Source organism: Cherax quadricarinatus, chromosome 47 (assembly GCF_038502225.1).
Source record: "Cherax quadricarinatus isolate ZL_2023a chromosome 47, ASM3850222v1, whole genome shotgun sequence".
Taxonomy (NCBI): Eukaryota; Metazoa; Arthropoda; class Malacostraca; order Decapoda; family Parastacidae; genus Cherax; species Cherax quadricarinatus.
The window spans coordinates 2,359,113-2,380,220 of record NC_091338.1 but is presented as its reverse complement, the minus strand read 5'-3'; the positions used below and the strand labels follow the sequence as shown (position 1 = coordinate 2,380,220).

At 42.6% G+C, this 21,108-nt stretch overlaps 1 protein-coding gene across 6 annotated transcripts in view; it reads right to left on the bottom strand.

Moving 5' to 3' along the window:
- LOC128696555 (galactosylceramide sulfotransferase) overlaps window positions 1–21,108 on the bottom strand; it is a 371,235-nt gene that overhangs the window by 32,298 nt on the left and 317,829 nt on the right. The window contains exon 1 of one of the 6 annotated variants that reach the window (XM_070094663.1): window positions 3,328–3,346. The exons of the other annotated variants lie outside the window; for them this stretch is intronic. The gene's annotated coding sequence lies outside the window, so the exon portion shown is untranslated. Of the gene's footprint in view, window positions 1–3,327; window positions 3,347–21,108 lie in introns of those variants that run through there. 6 annotated transcript variants of the gene reach the window in all.

Below are 21,108 nucleotides of genomic sequence, written 5' to 3'. Positions count from 1 at the left end.
TCCTTCTGTATAATACTTTCTGTATGTCACACGGTTATGTTTCCCTTGTGGTTTGGTGTCTGTTTCTCCCCATCTCCATTACATATTGTGTGTACTCACCTAATTGTGGCTGCTGGTGTCGATTCTCAGCTCCTGGCCCCGTCTCTCTGCTGGCCGCTACTGGTTTCATTCTCCTGGTTGTGTGTGCTGTCATTCCTACTCTTAAAGCAATGTAGAGATTGTGTGTGTGTGTGTGCGCCCACCTATTTGTAATTGTAAGGATCGATTCACAGCTCCTGGCCCCGTCTTTTCGCTGGTCGCTACTAGGTTCACTTTCTTCCTGTTCTATGAGCTTTATCGTATATCTTCTTAAAGCAGTGTATGGATCCTGCCTCACATCACTCTCCAGATTGTTCCACTTCCTGACAACTCTGTGACAAGAAATACTTCCTAACATCCCTGTGATTCATCTGAGTGTGTAAGATAACTTTCAACTACCTGGTCCAATTCTAGAATCTTTGAGTGGAGACTATCTTTATTTTCTCTCTCGGTCTCTCTCTCCCCAATTGTCTTAACTGACGTTGAACGTTGTTCAACGTTGTTCAGTGTATCACTGAATTACCTCTACACTTACCTGTTAGTTGTGTTCCCTCGTTCAGGCTCGACTTGCCTTGAACAATCTCTCTCCTTTACCAATACCCGGGAGTATATTGTTAGGGATCCTATTTCCTCTTGTCAGGAGGTTCATCTGCTTACTTAGAGAATAATGCTGCGGGGAAATATCTGAACTTCACGAAGTTTATTTATAGTTTTGCACAGGAACGTGGCATATAAGAACAAATATGTTAATGAGATGTAGCTTGCGCTTTGTGATCAGTGTTTCAGGACCGAAACGTTTTCTAACAGTGCTGAATGTTCCAGGACAGAAACGTTCAATAACAAATATATTCTGGGGTTTGTTCAGGTGCCTTTTTTTCAACATTCTCCTCCAGGTCTCCAGGAAAACTCCAGGTGGGTGTCAACATTGTTCCTCATGTTGTATTTTCTCCACATATACAAGAACTCGACTATGTAGGAGCACCATGATGGTGCCATATATACTCCAGCTCTGATCTTACTTATGCAGTGTAGTGTTTTCTGGGTGATTGATACTGATTTACGTGTTTATTAACTTACATCGGCTGTTGACGTAATAACGCATAAGACCGGGAAGAATTAATATCGAAGTCACCCACAATGGTCGTTGAACACCCAGGGTACCTACTTACTGCTGGGTGAAGAAGGGTAACAGGTGTAAGTTGGCTTGCTCATCCCTCTAGCAAGTTTATTCAGGTATACACAAATACAGTTACATAGATCATACATAGCAGTATATGTGTGGAGAACCTGGGATAATCCAAAAAAGTCAAAGTGACTTTTTTCCATTTGGGCCCCAACCCCCCAACCGGGGAACAAACCCGGGGTTTTTCGCTTGTAAAAATCAGGCGACACGTTTGACATATTAAATTTCTATACTACATTCAACGGTATTATTTTATCGGGATAAATAACATTTTTTAGACGTAGAGGATTACTAGCGTTAATCTACGTTTCGCCCACACATTAGGCTTTAACAGTAATTCTAAATCGATAGGCTTGAAACGTAAACGTGGACCTGCTTCGCATGGGTAAGTAGGCCTGCTGCAGTGTTCCTTCTTTCTTATGTTCTTATGTAAAACAATCTCTCTCTCTCTCTCTCTCTCTCTCTCTCTCTCTCTGAACAATTTACAGCACTAATGGCCAACTAATGACATTCTTAAAACCCATTCTCTCTGTCTCTCTCTCTCTGTCTCTCTCTCTCTGTCTCTCTCTCTCTCTCTCTCTGTCTCTCTCTCTCTGTCTCTCTCTCTCTACTGGCGGTCAAGTGACCCATTACCAGGAGCCACAAAATATGTGACCTTCTGCACGCCATGATTAACGTCTCACATGGATCATAAACTGAAGCATGAAATACCATGAACTGGATCCTGGACAATTCTTCGTTTGTCATCGATTATGTTCCACCTTCCATTTTCCTTACATTTTGCAAGACCGGTGAATTTTTTTAAGCTTTTCAAAGGAAAATGCTAAGATAAATTAGATGTATTTCGGTGAGTGAACGATCACAAAATGTTGTATAACCTCAGCCCCCTCTACTTCAACTATCCAAGAAAGGTATCCCTGTATACCAGTAAGTCGCCTAGGAATCCCTTATCGTGTGCACCTTTTTTTTCATATATAAAGGCTCCCTTTCAACTAGTGTATAAGAGCATGAGCAAATTCTAGTTAGGCCTAAAATAATTTCTTCTATATTGCTGAATGTGGTTCAGTGGCTCACTCTCTCTTACACACTCTCACATTCTCACGTACATAGGGCATAGGTGGCATGCCCTGCTAGGTAATCACACACACGGGGCCCAGAAGCTATGAATCGACCCCTGCAACCGGTGGCCTGGTGGCTAAAGCTCCCGCTTCACACACGGAGGGCCCGGGTTCGATTCCCGGCGGGTGGAAACATTTCGACACGTTTCCTTACACTTGTTGTCCTGTTCACCTAGCAGCAAATAGGTACCTGGGTGTTAGTCGACTGGTGTGGGTCGCATCCTGGGGGACAAGATTAAGGACCCCAATGGAAATAAGTTAGACAGTCCTCGATGACGCACTGACTTTCTTGGGTTATCCTGGGTGGCTAACCCTCCGGGGTTAAAAATCCGAACGAAATCTTATCTTATCTTATCTTATCTTACACAAGTTCCTAGATTCTCGAAGTGTGTAGTAACCCCTTCACGAAACCTTTATCCTGTGTCCCTAATAATCGGGCAACAACATTGGGCAATCTGCAGGCAACCCACCGTCAAGAATATAATCTCAACGAAATTCCTTACATCACCTCAGACACACACACACACACCACTATAGTTACCCCGTGAATGTTCTCATATCACCTGTAGTGTTGTAGTTACCTGTGAGTTCCCCTACGTCATCCTCGGACACATAACCACAATTGTTATAGTTACCCATGAGTCTTCCCGTCAGCTGGTATGTATTCACTGTGGATAATACATGTGTGTTACGATAGAGTTGTCATCCTGTAAAGGTCAGTGTCAAGGGAAAAAACATTCCTCTCTCATGACAAAAGAAAAATAAACTCTTATAAGCGTGTCTGAATATCAGTGAAACAATTTCAGTTGACGCTTTGTAGAAGTCATTCTCACCTTGCCCACACGTACCTTATCTTGCCCACACGTACCTTACCTTCTCCACACGTACCTTATCTTCCCCACACGTACCTTATCTTCCCCACACGTACCTTACTTTCCCCACACGTACCTTATCTTCCCCACACGTACCTTACCTTCCCCACACGTACCAATCGACTGACAGAGGGAGTCCAACACTAACCCTACATATTGAAAATGGTAACTAGATGTCTCTTCTGTTGGTTGGTTAACGCAGTTTAAAGCCTGTCTACTACACAAGGGTCATTCAGGCTGCTTGTCACCTGTTCACCATCAGTCAAGACTATGTTAATCCCTCGAATGGGGAATAAGGATAACTATAAATGCATATTCACTGAGAGATATATACCTCACGGTGTGTGTGTGTGTGCATCCCATGCAACATTTCGACTCGTCGTAGAACTTTATGATGCTACCAATGAATTCAGGGAGGAGCGAAACGTCTGGCTTACCATTCTGTGGGTTGGGGGCTCTTCCAGTGACGTTACTGTGACACATGCACTTATTTTGACATATATTTTAATGCTATGTTGGTCTTGAGCGAAACGTTACTTAAGTATATTACATTTCCATTTTCCCCCCTCGTGGTCCGTGGGAAGACAGGCTCTACAACGGACCACTGAAGATTGACTAACACGGACGGTAGTTCTAACGAACACGGACCCATTTTTTTTTTAATGTAGGAACCTTCTGTCGACAGTACTGACAAAAATGACGTAATTTACAGAACACGTTTTCACCGGGACAACGTTTCGCTCTGTGTAGAGCTTAATCATGTCAAGACTTGGTGAAGATCTAAGTATTTTCTGCACACACACACACACACACACACACACACACATACATACATACATACATACATACATACATATATATGTCGTGCCGAATAGGCAGAACTTGCGATCTTGGCTTAAATAGCAACGCTCATCTTGCCATATAGGACAAGCGAAAATTTGTGTATGCAATAATTTCGCCAAAATCATTCTGAACCTAACGAAAAAAATATATTTCACAGTGTTTGTTTAGTATTAAATTACTGTAAACAAATCTAAAATATATTTAGTTGGGTTAGGCTAAAATAAATTGTTCTTGTTATAATAAGGTTAGGTAAGTTTTCTAAGATTCTTAACGTGAAAAATTAAAAAATTTTACATTAAGATTAATGAAAAAAATATATCTTTAAAAGTATAAGAGAAAATTTCAGAGAGGACTTAATTTTAAATGAGTTCTTGCTAATTGACCAGTTTTACATATTCGGCACGACATTATATATATATATATATATATATATATATATATATATATATATATATATATATATATATATATATATATATATATATATATATATATATATATATATATGCTGCAAACTTGTTCTCAATCATCATAATTTCTTTTGCAATATTCCACAAGTGATTGATCGCGTTTGCTGCGGTGATAATATTCGATTTGTCTGAAGAAATATGAAAATCTCTGACACGCTGGTGTTCGGCATGCAATGACTCGCGGACAGGGGCTTTAAGTCGTATGTTCGAGGCCTTCAGTCGGCTTCCCGGTCCCCCTCCCCTTTAAAGAAATTAAATATCACATCAAGCCAAGGGATCACCACAAAGTAGGATAGCTCTTGGGCTTTCCTGCGATCGCACGCTACTGAACACACTATTAAATCTGTTAGTTACTTTGTCCAGCTATCTGATTCTTGTGTCTCACTAGAGTGAGAACAACTGTTCATCTGTCTCATCTCTCTCTCTCTCTCTCTCTCTCTCTCTCTCTCTCTCTCTCTCTCTCTCTCTCTCTCTCTCTCTCTCTCAGTAATAAGGCAGAATATGTCAAGCAAGGGAGTGAGCGTGTATACTCACCACGCAACTCTGTTTACTTGACCTCTAATTTGACAGTAAATCACGCCACATCTTGAGCCGGTCCAATCTGGACAAACTTTCTTGACACAACCTCTATTAAAAGCTTCTTTTTTTTTATACAATTGCTTGTAAGTCTGGATGCTTCGCACACACACACACACACACACACACACACACAAGGTGGTAATAGCAGTGATGTATAACCCACCACAGAACAGCAGGAGGCCAAGGCAAGAGTACGACGAGAGCAATAGAGCGATGGTTGACACACTGGCTAGAGTGGCCAGAAGAGCTCATGCATGCAGGGCAAAGCTCCTGATCATGGGTGACTTTAACCACAAGGAGATAGATTGGGAGAACTTGGACCCACATGGGGGCCAAGATACTTGGAGGGCTAAGATGATGGAGGTGGTACTGGAGAACTTCATGTACCAACACGTAAGGGACACTACAAGAGAGAGAGGAGAGGATGAACCAGCAAGGCTGGACTTAGTATTCACCTTCAGTAGTGCAGATATCGAGGACATCACATATGAAAGACCCCTTGGGGCCAGTGACCATGTGGTTGTAAGCTTCGAATACACAGTAGAGCTACAAGTGGAGGGAGAAGCAGGAAGGCCAGGACGAATGAAGCCAAACTACAAGAAAGGGGACTACACAGGAATGAGGAACTACCTGAACGGGGTTCAGTGGGACAGAGAACTGGCAGGGAAACCAGTTAATGAGATGATGGAATATGTAGCAATAAAATGCAAGGAGGCTGAGGAGAGGTTTGTACCCAAGGGTAACAGGAGTAATGAAAAAGCCAGGATGAGCCCATGGTTTACCCAAAGGTGCAGGGAGGCAAAAACCAAGTGTGCTAAGGAATGGAAGAAATATAGAAGGCAAAGGACCCAGGAGAATAAGGAGAACAGTCGTAGAGCCAGAAATGAATATGCACAGATAAGAAGGGAGGCCCAAAGACAATATGAAAATGACATAGCAGCGAAAGCCAAATCTGACCCGAAACTGTTGTACAGCCACATCAGGAGGAAAACAACAGTCAAGGACCAGGTAATCAGGCTAAGGAAGGAAGGAGGAGAGACAACAGGAAATGACCGGGAAGTATGTGAAGAACTCAACAAGAGATTCAAAGAAGTGTTCACAGAGGAGACAGAAGGGACTCCAGAAAGACGGAGAGGTGGGGCACACCACCAAGTGCTGGACACAGTGCACACAACCGAGGAAGAAGTGAAGAGGCTTCTGAGTGAGCTAGATACCTCAAAGGCAATGGGGCCAGATAACATCTCCCCATGGGTATTGAGAGAGGGAGCAGAGGCGCTATGTGTACCCCTAACAACAATATTCAATACATCTATCGAAACAGGGAGATTGCCTGAGGCATGGAAGACAGCAAATGTAGTCCCAATCTTTAAAAAAGGAGACAGACATGAAGCATTAAACTACAGACCAGTGTCACTGACATGTATAGTATGCAAAATCATGGAGAAGATTATCAGGAGAAGAGTGGTGGAACACCTAGAAAGGAATGATCTCATCAACAGCAGCCAGCATGGTTTCAGGGACGGGAAATCCTGTGTCACAAACCTACTGGAGTTCTATGACATGGTGACAGCAGTAAGACAAGAGAGAGAGGGGTGGGTGGATTGCATTTTCTTGGACTGCAAGAAGGCGTTTGACACAGTTCCACACAAGAGATTGGTGCAAAAACTGGAGGACCAAGCAGGGATAACAGGGAAGGCACTACAATGGATCAGGGAATACTTGTCAGGAAGACAGCAGCGAGTCATGGTACGTGGCGAGGTGTCAGAGTGGGCACCTGTGACCAGCGGGGTCCCGCAGGGGTCAGTCCTAGGACCAGTGCTGTTTCTGGTATTTGTGAACGACATGACGGAAGGAATAGACTCTGAGGTGTCCCTGTTTGCAGATGACGTGAAGTTGATGAGAAGAATACACTCGATCGAAGACCAGGCAGAACTACAAAGGGATCTGGACAGGCTGCAGAACTGGTCCAGCAATTGGCTCCTGGAGTTCAATCCCACCAAGTGCAAAGTCATGAAGATTGGGGAAGGGCAAAGAAGGCCGCAGACGGAGTACAGTCTAGGGGGTCAGAGACTACAAACCTCACTCAAGGAAAAAGATCTTGGGGTGAGTATAACACCAGGCACATCTCCTGAAGCGCACATCAACCAAATAACTGCTGCAGCATATGGGCGCCTAGCAAACCTCAGAACAGCATTCCGACATCTTAATAAGGAATCGTTCAGGACCCTGTACACCGTATACGTTAGGCCCATATTGGAGTATGCGGCACCAGTTTGGAACCCACACCTAGCCAAGCACGTAAAGAAACTAGAGAAAGTGCAAAGGTTTGCAACAAGACTAGTCCCAGAGCTAAGAGGTATGTCCTACGAGGAGAGGTTAAGGGTAATCAACCTGACGACACTGGAGGACAGGAGAGATAGGGGGGACATGATAACGACATACAAAATACTGAGAGGAATTGACAAGGTGGACAAAAACAGGATGTTCCAGAGATTGGACACAGTAACAAGGGGACACAGTTGGAAGCTAAAGACACAGATGAATCACAGGGATGTTAGGAAGTATTTCTTCAGCCACAGAGTAGTCAGTAAGTGGAATAGTTTGGGAAGCGATGTAGTGGAGGCAGGATCCATACATAGCTTTAAGCAGAGGTACGATAAAGCTCACGGCTCAGGGAGAGTGACCTAGTAGCGATCAGTGAAGAGGCGGGGCCAGGAGCTCGGACTCGACCCCCGCAACCTCAACTAGGTGAGTACAACTAGGTGAGTACACACACACACACACACACACACACACACACACACACACACACACGGAAGCTGTGAATCGACCCCTGCAACCACAACTAGGCGAGTACACACACACATCCACACGCATGGGGGGACAGAGGCTACGGATCTCACTCAAAGGCCTAGAGGGTGTGCATAGTGTCCAGTATATCGCCAGAGGCTCACACCAATCGAATAACCTCTGCGGCAAAGGCTCGTCTGGCAAATCCAAAAGTAGCCTTCAGGAATCTTAACAAAAGAGTCATTCTAAACACTTTATACAACATGTTTCAGGCCTGTCTTCTAGTATGTAGCACCAGCATGGAACCCGCATCTGAAAAAAGCATGTTGAGAAATTGGAGAAAGTGCGAAAGTATGCATAGAGGTTTGTTAAGAGGAGAAGCTATCGTAATTGTATCTAACGTCATTGGAGGATACAAGAATCAGGGGAGACATGATAACAGCATACAAAATACTAAGAGGAAGTGATAGGCTAAACAGGGATACTCAGGGATGAGGGGATGATGGGACACAGACGTAAGTTAAAGACACAGATTTGCCACAGGGATATTAGGAAGTATTTCTTCAGTCTCAGGGTGGTCAGGCGTTGGAATAACCTCAACGAAGAGTGGCGGAGGCAATCTCCATACATAGTTATAAGAATAGGTACGATAGAGCCCACGCGGTTAGGGAATGAATCTTGGCAAGCGGCAAGTCGAGAGGCGGGGCCCAGGAGCTAAGACTCGACCCCGTGTAACCACATACAGGTAAGTACACAGTCAACAGTGAAACAGAACTTCAGAACTTCTCCCGTTATCTTCACGATGCACTTCGTTATCGCAACCTTGTCAAGGCTATCGTGAAAGATAATCTTATCGTTCCCAATAACACTCCTGTACCTCCTAAGCGGAGAAAAAATATCACTGTACCTCCTAAGCGAAGAGAAAAATAACACCGGTTTAACAGACTGATGCAAAGCTTCCTGTTTAACAGACTGTTGTTGTGGAGCTTCCTGTTTAATAGACTGTTGTCGTTGAGCTATCTGTTTAACAGACTATTGTGAGGCTAAAAACAAAAACGTTTAAGTAACCTTGGTAATTTACTCTATGTATGATAATTGAACATACATGTAGTTATGCCTAATTAAACTTACATAATTACCTAAGTTGCAGTCTATGAGTCCTAAGTTGCAGTCTATGAGTCCTAAGTTGCAGTCTATGAGTCCTAAGTTGCAGTCTATGAGTCCTAAGTTGCAGTCTATGAGTCCTAAGTTGCAGTCTATGAGTCCTAAGTTGCAGTCTATGAGTCCTAAGTTGCAGTCTATGAGTCCTAAGTTGCAGTCTATACAAGTGCGAGTCAGATGTACTTCGAGTCAGATGCACTTCGAGTCAGATGCACTTCGAGTCAGATGCACTTCGAGTCAGATGCACTTCGAGTCAGATGCACTTCGAGTCAGATGTACTTCGAGTCAGATGTACTTCGAGTCAGATGCACTTCGAGTCAGATGTACTTCGAGTCAGATGCACTTCGAGTCAGATGCAAATATTCAAACGACCACTTAGGTCATCCCCTCAGGAGACAGTTACTGAGTGAAGAGACGGGAACACTCAGGATGGTAACAGTGCAGTGATGGACACTGAAGAGAAAACTGATAGGTGTTTTAGTGATAATCAGAGCTCAATGTAGCCTCGCCAATCAGATTAATGAGAGTGTGGCAATGATATCGTTTAGTTAATTGATATGAAGTGGGTGTCCAAGATTAAATAAAAATGTGATTCTTTATGTTGATTTCCAAGATTATACAAGAAAATGTATCTTAATGCAATATGTTCTATTAAGATACCATAGCGGGTACGGTTTGAAGACGATCAGTAGAAGCATTCTCCAGTTACTGTATGGCAGTCTATTCATAACTTGCACAGATCACAGTAAATGCCAGTCATATAGCAACATGCATAATTGCTGAAAGTTTGAAGCCTATCAGAAACATCATCCTTTCATTACTGTTAGGAATCAAAAAAAGAGTTCAAGGTACTGACTGTTAAAGCATTATTAAATGTGCATGTAGACGTGGCAGGCTTCCTGGTCACTACGCTGCTCGCAGGCGGGAAGCCAGGCAGAAGAGGAACAGGTAAACTTAATTATTCTTAACGTGATTTAACAAGACTTTTTTTTCCACTTTTTTCTATATATAAAAGTGGCAAACTTTCACCTACAGACTATAACAATAACACAGGAGCTGTGAATCGATCCCCTGCAACCATAAATAGGTGAGTACTCTCCGCCATTGACTAAGGATACACCCATACTACAACAACTACTATTACCACTGCTACTACTACTACTACTACAAAGTACACGATACCAATCTAGTTGACATTACTGACATTCTTTCTAGAAAGCCCCTGGTTATGCAATCCCCCAGGATGCATCTCACAACAGTCAGCTAACACCCGGGCACCTATTTACTGCCAGGTGATCAGGGGCAAGCAGGTGTAACGGAACATGTTCAACGTTTCTCTCGTGCCGGAGAAAGATTCCACGAGCACCCATTCCAAGAATTTTGGAATGGTCTACATAATATTAATCTAAGAAAATTGTAAAGGTTTCAAAGGATAATGTTATATAGAAACAAGCTCAGAATGTAGTTAATGAAAGAACTTGAAGTGTTTTATTCCAATCCCCAACACCTAGGTAATTTACACATATGCTGAACTATGTGTAGTAACAATAATTTTTATTTCAGCATGATGCGATGTTATTTCAGCATGATGCGATGTTGGTACAGAGATAGGTGACACTTTAGTGTGCATGTAGTAAGCTGATTATTATGCACAGCATAATTGTACTTAAGTATACGTGTACCTCAATAAACTTTCTCCCTCACCCAGGCCTGAGACTGCCATCACTCCACTAGCTGTTTCTTCCCCTCACCCTTCCTCGTATATCACATCAGCAGTAAGCCACTGAGGACTCCCATGGTTGTCCCACACTCTACTCCTCTCCTCCATACCCACACCCATCACGTCTTTCTGTCCTCTTTGCCCTCCTGCCCTCCTGCCCTCCTTCCCTCGGCCCAACTCCCTCTCTCTCGGACTAATCCTCTACCCCCACTCCCCATACCTCTCCTGTTCTATTAATATCTCTTACTCCCCTCCCTATTCTAGACATCCCACTCCCTCCTCCCCTCAACTTCCTTGCTTCATTTACCATTCTTTCATCCCTCCTTCCCTTCCCTTACCCCTGTGTTCGGATACTCTCCCTATCCATATTGTCAAACATCTCCCCATCTGCTATATTCCCAATTCACTTCAAAATCAACAACAACAAGGCGTCCTGAACTTTAAACATTTACTCAAGTAGTGTGTACCAACATGTGTTGGATGCCACGCATGAACAGCAAACTACGAACTAGAGTGCACTGAGACTAACTTTATCACAGTCAAATATAAACCAGGATAAGAGGAGTGATAGCACATGCCCTTTGTCCTAGGGGCTGCCACATGATGAGAAGAGTTGTGCCCCTGAACACGATTTACGTCTGAGTTAGGGATTGGAGATTCAAGTATTATACAGAGCGAGATGCTGTGAACTGTACTGCCATTATAGAGTAGATTTTACAGTATTTTGGTTGATGATATAACTTGCCACTATGAGAGTAAGGGTTCAGTCCTTGAGTAATCACAGTGCGGTGGGTTTGAATGTGACAGCTGCAGCCAGGATACTCACTGGGTTACTCTTGGTGCAGTGCCTCGCCACTGCGTGGTGCCAGGATCATCCATGGCACTGACTCGCCCCTGCCTGGTGCCTGGGAGCGAGTCGCCGGCTCTCGCTGTCATAGCGTAGGAAGCGTTGCTGTGACAACGCTCTTTTTCTTAATTTAAAGTCGTGTGCAACGGTTTACTGCCTCTGCTTCAACGAACTTACAATTTTAGTGTCACACAACTAATGACAAAGGAGATTAAAATTGTATAAATATTCCTTCTCGTTATATCAAGAGGTCTAAGACCAAAAAAAATATTCAGATTACTAACCAGGAGGATTGGAAAGCTAATCAATTTGGCTTATTTCAATTGGGGTCTTTTTGATTGAGAATCCGTGAGGCCCGAGACTTGCAATCAATTAATTGAAGTTCCTCCAGCTTGCAAGAACAGAGAAGATCCTGTGTAAGACCCATATCTCATGGGTCATGAGATCCGCATCAGCTGATTTTCCCCAGACTAGCACGAAAAGGCAGAAGAGAAAGAGTACAGCCCTCCCTGGAGAAGGAGTATATCTGGAGAGGGTTTCTGGGGTCAACGCCCCCGCGGCCCGGTCTGAGACCAGGCCCCTACTGAAGACGTGGAGTAATAGCTTTCCCATAATGTGATTACACAGCTGGAATACTTGTGGCGGAAGAGACTCAATGTTATTTGTGGTTGTCATATACAGGCTCTGCTAAATAAGACAAGAACCCAGGCTATAATATACTAAAGAGCTAAAGTAAACATAAGAGAGAGCTGTGTTGAGGCCTTGAACAGTCTCGGTCTCTTGATCCTAGGAGATTTCGCCTTGCAAAAATATGTTGAGAGAACTGTACCCCTGAACTTAAAGGCGCTGACAATCAGGGGAAATTCAATCTCGTTCTGTTCTTCAGTAACGTAGAAATGATTGACTAACCTCACTGGAGAGCACAGGTATCTTATTCACCAACATCATGAAAATTAAGAACCAGTCAATGAATAGACAGAAAAATGGACGAGGACTCGAACCACTGAGCTTCGAGGCTTACAATACGAAGGTCTCACAAATCTGAGCAAATGGTTAAGATCTTCAGGAGATACACTAGACAGACTACAAGGAAACAGAGTAATGTGCAAAAACATTGGCTTCGATCTCCAGCAAATCATCAAAGAAAGTTCCACGTACCTGGAAAACGACAAAAGATAATTGCAATATTTAAAACAGGGTAAACACACGACTCATTACCAGGAGAGGATCCTGGACTCAGTGACACGGATGGAAGCTGAACACCCAGTCACTCACAGATATCAGTGAACATTTCTTCAAAGGGGACAAAAGTGGAAAGAGTTTGATAGCAAAAGAGCGGAATAACTTTTGACCTTTAAACGTAAATAAATAAGAGCTGTTTTCCAACCATCAACCGCAGGTGTCAAGGACACGAATCGGATGTTCTCACTCTCTTCGAGACTGCCTTGATGTTGGTGAAGAGCTCTTTATCCGAAGATATGTAGCCTTTCCTTTCCTCCCTGAGAAAAAAACATGATTATCTCCTATTCTCCAGGCTCTGTATGACACACAGCAAGCTGATCACTTCCTTCCCTTCCGCCGCAAACTCAAAGAGTTAATTGCACGACCCCCGCAAACTCGGCTAAGTAAATGCAGCAAGATAATTACACACAAACCACACTCCCCTCCTTAACTACCAAAGTTACCCCTCAGCGCAGCAGTTGTGCTAGCTGTTTATAGCAGGATAACGACTAGACTAGAGCACGATACACGGCTGGCCCAGAGGTGAGGGCAAATCTCCTTACACATGCTGCCCAAGTTTATTTAGCTGTAAATAGGTACCCGGGTGTTTGTGACATCTGGGTAGCATACCATACAAAGAATTATGAGTCCTGAATTTTGGCACGAGATGAAGACAACTGATCCTATGTAGAATTAAATTAAGGATGTCTCTTAAAAAGTTTATTCAGTGATTCTGACAGGTAATAGTGAATTTAAATGAAGGATGGCAAGTGTTGCCGACAAGTGTGGCAGAAAGGCGCTAGGTGCCAAGCAACACTCATTGCAGAGCATTCAATTCACGTTTCGAAATACATAGAGTTTTGTTAAGGCATGACTTGATAATCAAGGTGTTCCCAGCACCTAGCACCTTCTTGCCGAAGCAGTGAATTGTGTGGTTCAAAGTATGACTTGGCAATCAAAGTGTCCTTAGCAACAATCACCTTCCTGCCGTAGCAGTGAATTGCGTGGCTCTGTAGAGGATTGCGTGAGTCTAGAACTGCTTCCGTGACACTGCGGGCCGAGGCATTCCATCATGTGTGGTGGATATGATCTTTACTGCAGACACTCATCATGGGGGGGAGGGCAAGGAAGGAAGCGGTAGGGGCGTCTTCCAATGCAGCTTTTCCAGGGGAAGGGAGGCAAGGGGTTCCAGAGAAAGAGAAGGTTTCCAGGGTAGAAAGCAAAGGGATAGCTATTGATATCAATTTTTTCATCGGCACAAGCTTGGTCCTAGATCTAAGGGATTTTTTCCCTCCCTCTGACTTGTTCCATACCTCAGTGAGGAGAGGAACAAGGAACCTTTCTGTATCCTTTATAGAGAGACCTATATACTTCATGGAGGGTCCTATATCCTTCATGTAGGGTTCTATATCCTTCTTGCAGAGTCCTATATCCTTTATGGAAGGCTCTATATCCTTCATGGAAGGCTCTATGTCCTTCATGCAGGACCCATATATCCTTTATGCAGAGCCCTATATCCTTCATGCAAGACCTATATCCTTCCTGCAGGGCCCTATATCATTCATGCAGGGCTCTATTTCCTTCACGCAGAGCCCTATATCCTTCATGCAGGACCTTATATCTTTCATGCAGGAAAAGAGAAACCAACTTTTTACTGAAATAAATCCAGGGTACACCCTCAGTACGGTATTACCATGCTCGATATCGGAGTTAAATGGGAACAAAATCGTCCCATCGTACAGGAGGCCTTGTCAGGGACCTGGCCTCGCGGGCGTTGACCCCAGGAAGCCTCCTTCAGATATCCATTAGGTATGGATTGCATACATGAAGAAATGAAGCCTATTAGCATATATGAGACTACAGTAGAGCGATGAAGATATCGTCTTGCACAACCACTACAGTTGCTATGATACGAGTTATGTTGCACTGCAGAACTGCAGATGCCATGGTATACCAGCTGTGTTACGCTTCAGAACTGCAGATGCTTTGGTACACCAGCTGTGTTACGCTTCAGAACTGCAGATGCTTTGGTACACCAGCTGTGTTACGCTTCAGAACTGCAGATACTATGGTAGTGAAGCTATATTACACTCCTGCAGTGTATTTCAGAATAGTCTATCCCACACGCGGAAGATTTATGAGAATAGTTGATAAAAGTTGGAGGGATGGAGGGTTAGGAGCATTACCACAGGTGCGTCCTCCATGGAGGGGTGGAGGTAAGGAGCACCATCAGATGCGCCCTCCATGGAGGGGTGGATACCTGCAGGTATGATTACTGGAGTAAATGCTGCGTCAACACAAAATCAATTCCTCTGTTGTGGCCTGGTCAGCGCTGCTGACACCTGCGTCCCAGATGCACGCTGTTGACACCTGCGTCCCAGGATGCACCTTGCTGACACTTGCGTCCCAGGGTACATCTTGCTGACACTTACGTCCCAGAGTGCAACTTGCTGACACTAACATCAACTCGGGTTCACAAGCAACTCACAATTTCGAAAGAAAACTTTAGTCAACGTTTCGGTCCATCCTGGACCATTATCAACTCGCCACTTAATATTAGTCAAAAACGAGATGGAAACGTCGTCAAAACATTTCTCTCGAAATTGTGGGTTTAAGAGATAAAGTCAGCGTGAAGTGAAATTTCAGTCCCCTTTTCTTTCTCTTTTGTATATTATAAAGTGTGTCTTTTCATGAAAAAAAAATTATTTCAGCACTTTTTATGAGAAAAAAGTGATTATTATTATTATTATTATTATTATTATTATTATTATTATTATTATTATTATTATTATTATTATTATTATTATTATTTTAATACAGCAGGTGCAGATGATTAACGAGACACGGGTTGAGGAAAATCCGTGTCAGGGGAACACGGATCTTCGTTTCCGTGACGGGAGACACTTGTCCTCTTTCCTGACGACCGAATTACTTCCACTTCTCTCTGCCTTTCCTCCAGCTCCTACGTTCAATACGTTATATACTCGTGAGCGAGTTCACTGGAGTGCTCCCTATGTGCTCCTTATGTAGCGAATCCTACTACGATACGATTGAATTCTGTTATTTACATGCTGGGTGAGTGTTGCGGGTCATCTTACGTAGTTATCTCTCGTTATATTCACCCACATTAGAGTCTGATCCCAATGACGCACTGCAGTGAATAGAGAAGAAACGACAGGCTACGGAACAAGATTTTATCGGGGCAACGTTTCCCTCTGTGTAGAGTTTTATCGGGTGATGGTGAAGCTCTACACAATTACTAGAACAATACTCTAGAGTTTCGCAAAGTAATCATTTACCACCACAGTAAAATCAATTAATTCTCCAACACTCAGTTATTAACTCCCACAACACACAGTCACTCTCATAACACAACCACCCTCACAACACAACCAACCACCCTCACAACACAACCAACCACCCTCACAACACAACCAACCACCCTCACAACACAACCAACCACCCTCACAACACAACCAACCACCCTCACAACACACAAATCGCTCCATAAAACACAGAACACCACTAAGGAACAGCAAACACCATTCACACCTTCAACATCGTCGTCTAGCATATTCCCCCTAATGAATTTTTCATGGGATTCGAACTGTCTTGAAAATTAATAGCATCACGTGTAAGCGCTAAACTCATAACGACCATACAACATGAATGAGCAGAGTGAGAGAACGGATGGCAGCAAAACAGCGTCTCGTCTAGCTTAAAATATCCCCTACGCGACAGTAGTTGTGTCTCCTTCATAAGCTTCTCCAGTACACAAACCCTCTTCTTCCTCCCTTTCTCCCGGGTGGCACACTTGATGCTGAAGGGAAATTAGAGACCCTCTTGAATTCCTTAGATATAACCTGGGCGCAATATACCCCCAAGGAATTAGTGCTTAGAAATAATAATAGGGAGCCTGGAGAGTAGGTGTGGAGGTTACCAACAGTATCATTGAGAGAGCTGAGGGGCTGTTAAGGTGGTGTGAATATTTAAAGAGGATGGAGGAAAATATGATGACTAGGAAGGTGTATAGATGTGAAGTGAAGGGAAGGAGGGATGGGGATTTGATCCATCATTGGGAGGAGGGTTATCTGAGCTGCGAGGTCATGTTTCTAGCAAGACAGTGATTGAATAAGTGACGGTAGAAGTGTTTCTTCTTTCTCGGGTCACCCTGCCTGGTGGCAGATGGCCTGTGTTAAAAATGCAATAATAATAATAATAATAATAATAATAATAATAATTATTACCAACTTTATTAATAAAGGAAATATATAACAATGCAGACTTACATAAAGTCTCCAGAGGTTTTTAATAAATATTAAACAGTGCCTAAATAAATTTGTCTAATGATAAAATAATGCAGAATAGAGATAAATATACACTTAACATACGTGAATACTTATTTAATTACGAAACAAACCATAATAAAATATAATTTTATTATTTATCAGGATATCCTGGGCAAAAATAAAAATTTTAAAATGACAATAAAAACCATTACAAAAAATTAAATTTTTTTCTCTCTCGAGGTGACTTAAATTCGTGTATACAATAATTTCGCAAAAATCATTCTGAAGCTAATGAAAAAAATATATTTCATTGTGTTTATTATTAAATTATTGTAAACTTATCTAAAATATATTTAGTTGGATTACGCTAAATTAAATTGCGCTTGTTATAAGGTTAGGTAAGTTTCCTAAGGTTCTTTAGGTACAAAATTAATTTTATATTAAGTGAAAAAATATATCTTTAAACGTATAAGAGAAAATTTTAAAAAGGACAAAATTTTAAACGAGTTCTTGCTAACTGACCAATTTTACCTAATCGAGACACACACACACACACACACATATATATATATATATATATATATATATATATATATATATATATATATACACATATAACAGTTTATTCTGCTATATGTATTTCACAGTCCCAGTGTATACATCACTCAACAATATAACTAGCGATATCAAAGAGACAATGACATTTTTTTTTATACAGGGAGCGAGAAGAACAGTAGGGCATACTGTGGAAAATATACCTTTTGTTTACACTTGGAAAAAACTCTGTTTTCTTTAATTTCGCTGCGAGTGTGTAGTAATGACTACCATAGATTTTTATCCTCCTCACTGACGCACCTCCTTTCCTTTCTAACTTAAAACCTAATTATGAGATCAGCGTAAAATTTGGGTCGCAATTACGGGTGCCTTTGAGACGAAAATAGCATAATGGAAGGTTATTAAGCCTCGCTGTAAGTCTGCCGTTGATTAAATTTATACAGGGGCTCGTTCACAACTGGTAATATTTTCAGCTGACCTACACGAAAGTGTTCGGAATTTTGTAGGTGCTGGAGTGTTCAAGGGTGAAAGAATTCGGACGCGTGGAGACAGGAAGTAGGAACACTTCCTGTTTACCCAGGAGGAAATAGGTACATATAGGTATTAATGTCATTGTTTGGGTTTAACGTTGTGGGTAAGTTCTGAACCGTTCCAGCCAGACTGTTGTGGGTAAATTCTGAACTGTTCCAGCCAGACTGTTGTGGGTAAGTTCTGAATTGTTCCTGCTGGATGCGTGGTAGAATGAAGGTCCTCCCTGCTTAAAATGATTCCAAATTACCACTTAAAAACCTCCTTCATCCTCCTTTCTGTAATCCTTTGAGACGACCCCAACCCCTCATTCTTTCCACCAAGAATTTATACACAGTGTTGGACATCTAATTGTGCACCAACCCTTTCTAAATGACCAAACCATCTCAACGACCCTTCCTCAGCCTTCTGAATTTTAGCTTTCGTAGCCCCCACACCGTCTTCTAATTCTCACTCTTCTAATTCACGGCATAATCACACAACATTACTTTCAAACACGACATCTCTACTGCCTCTAGCTTCCTCCTTTTCTTTCACTACGTTGTCCATCTCCCATAAACGTAAAGTGGCCCCGAAGAATCACATTCAACATCAGACAGCAGTTGAATGAACGATGGTAAATGGGATTCCTTTGACGAGTCACTACCTTACTGACAGAGGGCTGGCGTGTTAAATATATTTTTTTTTATAATTCTTTTTAACCCACGGGCTGTCGATCACTAATGTAGAGTGAAAAAGGTAATCACATTCTCCACTGTTCACTCAGTAGCTGTGTACTCGATGAGTGTCTGTAGCGGTTGGAACTATTTGTCCCAGGCAATATTGTTGTTGATTAGGTCATATGATGACCCAGTCACTGACCCTGTGGGGCGAGAGGTAGTCAATTATAATAGTAACAATACTCTGTTATATTAACAACAATCTCTTATACTAATAATAATGATAATACTCTGATAATAATGATAGTAAGAGCTAAAGGGAGAGAAGGTGTCAGTCAAACCCTGGAATTTGCTGTTGCTGCTGTTTTGGACCAGGGCAGAACCCACCACTGGCTTACCTGTGCTCGACTCAGTAGTCTGAACCAAAATATTTGCATAGCTCTTCACATACCGTGTGCGCAATGCATCATGGCTATCAATTATAAAACGATACATTATGAAATAATATTTAATGCGATAAGATTATTTCATGATAGCTGTCAGCAACGACTGAATCTTATCGACCTGTCCCAAATCATTCAGGTATATATATATATTTTATTTTTATTATTATCACACCGGCCGATTCCCACCAAGGCAGGGTGGCCCGAAAAAGAAAAACTTTCACCATCATTCACTCCATCACTGTCTTGCCAGAAGGGTGCTTTACACTACAGTTTTTAAACTGCAACATTAACACCCCTCCTTCAGAGTGCAGGCACTGTACTTCCCATCTCCAGGACTCAAGTCCGGCCTGCCGGTTTCCCTGAATCCCTTCATAAATGTTACTTTGCTCACACTCCAACAGCACGTCAAGTATTAAAAACCATTTGTCTCCATTCACTCCTATCAAACACGCTCACGCATGCCTGCTGGAAGTCCAAGCCCCTCGCACACAAAACCTCCTTTACCCCCTCCCTCCAACCCTTCCTAGGCCGACCCCTACCCCGCCTTCCTTCCACTACAGACTGATACACTCTTGAAGTCATTCTGTTTCGCTCCATTCTCTCTACATGTCCGAACCACCTCAACAACCCTTCCTCAGCCCTCTGGACAACAGTTTTGGTAATCCCGCACCTCCTCCTAACTTCCAAACTACGAATTCTCTGCATTATATTCACACCACACATTGCCCTCAGACATGACATCTCCACTGCCTCCAGCCTTCTCCTCGCTGCAACATTCATCACCCACGCTTCACACCCATATAAGAGCGTTGGTAAAACTATACTCTCATACATTCCCCTCTTTGCCTCCAAGGACAAAGTTCTTTGTTTCCACAGACTCCTAAGTGCACCACTCACTCTTTTTCCCTCATCAATTCTATGATTCACCTCATCTTTCATAGACCCATCCGCTGACACGTCCACTCCCAAATATCTGAATACGTTCACCTCCTCCATACTCTCTCCCTCCAATCTGATATTCAATCTTTCATCACCTAATCTTTTTGTTATCCTCATAACCTTACTCTTTCCTGTATTCACCTTTAATTTTCTTCTTTTGCACACCCTACCAAATTCATCCACCAATCTCTGCAACTTCTCTTCAGAATCTCCCAAGAGCACAGTGTCATCAGCAAAGAGCAGCTGTGACAACTCCCACTTTGTGTGTGATTCTTTATCTTTTAACTCCACGCCTCTTGCCAAAACCCTCGCATTTACTTCTCTTACAACCCCATCTATAAATATATTAAACAACCACGGTGACATCACACATCCTTGTCTAAGGCCTACTTTTACTGGGAAAAAATTTCCCTCTTTCCTACATACTCTAACTTGAGCCTCACTATCCTCGTAAAAACTCTTCACTGCTTTCAGTAACCTACCTCCTACACCATACACTTGCAACATCTGCCACATTGCCCCCCTATCCACCCTGTCATACGCCTTTTCCAAATCCATAAATGCCACAAAGACCTCTTTAGCCTTATCTAAATACTGTTCACTTATATGTTTCACTGTAAACACCTGGTCCACACACCCCCTACCTTTCCTAAAGCCTCCTTGTTCATCTGCTATCCTATTCTCCGTCTTACTCTTAATTCTTTCAATTATAACTCTACCATACACTTTACCAGGTACACTCAACAGACTTATCCCCCTATAATTTTTGCACTCTCTTTTATCCCCTTTGCCTTTATACAAAGGAACTAT